We start from the raw sequence: 3634 nt of genomic DNA, 5'->3' as shown, positions 1-3634 counted from the left end.
AATGCTTGGAAGCATACAGCATACATAAATGTCAAAAAAGCAGCATGAAATTATATTTTAAGTGCATGAAGCATGCACTGATTATGATTGTAGCAAAGTACAAAAAAATATTTCCATTTTAATTTTGACTGCTTTCATGTAAGATTATAAACCTTAGGAGTTTCAAAGTGGACATTTATAAAGTGAAGTTGACCATGCACAGTTCAATAAACGTGGATAAAGAATTCAGCTTGATGGTGCTCTCATGAAATATTTTTAGAATAAAGAAATAATGAAAAGATGAAATCCAGCCTGGTTGGCTGAGTGGTTAGCATATCCGCTCTCTAGCCAATAGGCTGTGGGTTTGAATCCCACTGTGGGCATGTATGTTTGTGATTGTCTATGAAAATACTAGTGGTGGTAGTGGGCGGCAGATGGCGTTGATGGATTGAGTGGTGGAGACAGAGTTGTAGAAGCCCTCCCTCAATGAGTTTTTGGACTCCATGGTGGTGTCATGTAATAATAATTATAATCATTTTATTACAAAAATTGGAACTTTCATATTTTAGATCAGACCAGTCTATATATATGTTTTTTACATCAGACATTTTGTTGTTTTCAGTAATATTTATAATTCATATTTTATTTTACAGTGCTCTGTGAAAATAGCATTTGATTCCATAATGGTAAACTGCCTGAAGAAAGGATGTTATAGGTTCAATTTTAGTTGCTGACTAAAGGAAGATTTTTCTAGAAAAGACTGTCAGTTCTTTGACCAATTTTAAGCATAGGCAAGTAAGGTTTCATCTCGCAGTTGAAAAATTGAACAACAGAACCCAGCTTCAGATATACTTGTTAGTATTAGAACCATGAAATTGCAGAACATATGTAATCACTTTCCTGAGAGTTTTGATTTGATGGCTTTAGAGCTCAGTTGTCAGTGATGGCTGAAGGATGGAGATGGCTGCCAACTGAGCTTCAAAAAACTAGTAAGGTCAAATCTACTCACTTTGGGAATGGAAGTTGTTAAAGAAGTTATTTAACTTTAATTAGGGCAATCCCATCTGAAAAGACCAAATTCCAGCTTTCTAATTTTTTTCCCCTTTTTAAATGTGTGCCTCCCACTACGAAAGATTGTAAACCTATAGTAAATTTGTACCCTGGGTGGACTAGGGATTTTTTCTGTTTTTATTTCATTATTACAATGAAATAAATGAAACAACTCGGCCAGCCTGGTTCGCCGTATGGTTAGTGTATCAGTTCTCCAGCTAAAAGGCTGCGGGTTCAAATCCTGCCATGGGCATGGATGTTTGTGATTGTCTGTGAAAAATACTAGTGGTGGGCGGTAGGTGGCTTTGGTGTAGATGAGGAAGGCAGTTGCGCTGGATGGATTGGTGGAGACAGAGAGTTGCAGAGAGGAGCCCTCCCTCTTTGGACTCCCTGAAGGTGTTACATAATAATAATATATATATATATATTTTTTTTCATAATCTGGAAACTGCACTCTGGAGACCAGATATGGAAGTTTTTTCAAGACACTTCATGCCTCCAATAAATTTGGATGGTGGTCTTACACTTTGTGATGAAATTCATCTCTCATCTAATGACAGTCAGAAACATGAATGCCCATGGTGAGATTTAAATCCACACCTGTTGGTTGGTTAGCATGGTAAGTACTGTGTGTGTGTGTGTATACACACACACACACACACACACACACACTGGCAGTACCAGAACCATTATAATGAACTCATTTGCTAGAACAAATTAGCAACAAGTCCTGGCCAAAGCACCAATTACATTGCTGCTGTTTTTGAAGGAAATTCTCTGTAGTAAATTCTTTTATTAAAACAATAGTTTTTGTTCTTCCAGGCTAGGCAACATCAGACATTGCAACAGTTAATGAAAATTTAGGATACTGTATACATACCTTAATACACTTAGATAGAGGTGGATATGGTGAGGACTAATGAAATTTCCTCTCTAACAAGTGCCTGCTTATCTCCTAAGTTTCTAAAATTAATGTTATATTATATACTATTCAACTAAACTAGTGCAATGATAATGATGGTGTTTGGAATGTAGATGGGAATATTAGTTTGTCAGGTTTGGAGATGTAGTTTTCAGTAAAGTAAATCTTTTTTTTTGGGGGGGGGGGGATGAAGATTAATTGGATTTCTCTCTATAACACAGTAAGCTGGATGATATTTAGACATACAATTTATGATTATAGTTGGCCTTATTCTGTATCAGCGGGATCCTTTTACTGCTACAGTAATACATATAATTTTTATTTATTATTATTGCAACCTTCATGGAGTTGGCCGACTCATTGTGGAGGTTCATTCAACTGACAACATATTTATCACACCGAATCATAAAATCCTTAACACTCCTTGCAGTAACAACACATTCTAGTAATATATTCCATTCACTGACAATTCTCCATGTAAAAAATATACTCCTCATGCCCCTTTTCACTACATTCTTACATAACTTCCAGGGATGGCCTCTGGTTTTTCCTCTCTTGCCTGCAACTCTTTTTATAACCCTATCTGAATTAATCCAATAAAATCTTCTAACTTAAATGTCTCTATCATATCACCTCTTTTCCTCCTATCCATGAAACACTGCATTCCACATTTTTCAACCTCTCTCCACAGCCAGTATTCCAAAGTCTTGATACTGTCTTAGTCACACATCTCTGGATCCTCTCCAATGTTTCAACATCACACTGAAAAGCAGGTGACCAAATTTGAGCACAATATCCATGTGGTCTGACCAGTGCTTTATACAGTGGCACAACCATTTCCTTATCCCTACATATTAGTGCTTCTTATAGCAGTACTATGATGTGGTCTTCACAACTTGCCCTCTAAATTTTAGTCTACTGTCAACCATCACTCTTGAATCTCATCCACTTCCTGCAGTGTGGCACCATCAGTATAGTATAATACACAGCCTTATATTTCTGTGCTCCAAAATGCAACACGCTGCACTTATTAATATTAAAACTACAACCCTGCTCTTTTGTTCAAGTCAAGTCTATTCAAATCCTCTTGAAGGGAATTAACATCAGCAGTGCTATTTATAATTTTCTCCAACTTTGCATCATCAGCAAACAACTGAAGATTCCTATTCAGTCCACATGATATATCATTTACAAACAAGATAAACAGCAGGGGGCCCAAGAACAGAACCCTGGGGCACACCACTGATTACCCTCCTCTTTTGAGACGCTGCTCCATCATACATAACTTGCTGGTATTGTTCAAAGAACGGGTTTCTGATTCTTTGAACAATATTGTGGTAATCTATCAAATGCTTTGGCAAAGTCCACGAATATCATTGTATATGATTTTCTCTTATTTAACACACTCATTACCTTATCATGCAAGTAAATTGCTAAAACAAGATGTATCCTTTACAAATCCATGTTACTTTTATTTGCTACATTTATTTTTTATTACTTAACTGAATTGTTTCGGGAGTTTTTTTTTTTTTCTAATGGGATCTACAAAAATGAAGACTTTCTTCGTTTAAGAAATTTAAATCTTGATATAGAGCAGCATTTCTCCCAACTTGACACAGTTGAAGACTTTTTTCTTCCCCTTCAGTTTACTTTTTTTTTTTAAGGACTCATCGTGTATACATA

The sequence above is a fragment of the Typopeltis vanoorti genome, chromosome 10, assembly GCF_054136105.1.
Source record: "Typopeltis vanoorti isolate ZY-2024b chromosome 10, IOZ_Tvanoo_1.0, whole genome shotgun sequence".
NCBI lineage: Eukaryota > Metazoa > Arthropoda > Arachnida > Uropygi > Thelyphonidae > Typopeltis > Typopeltis vanoorti.
Note: the sequence above shows the minus strand (reverse complement) of the source record.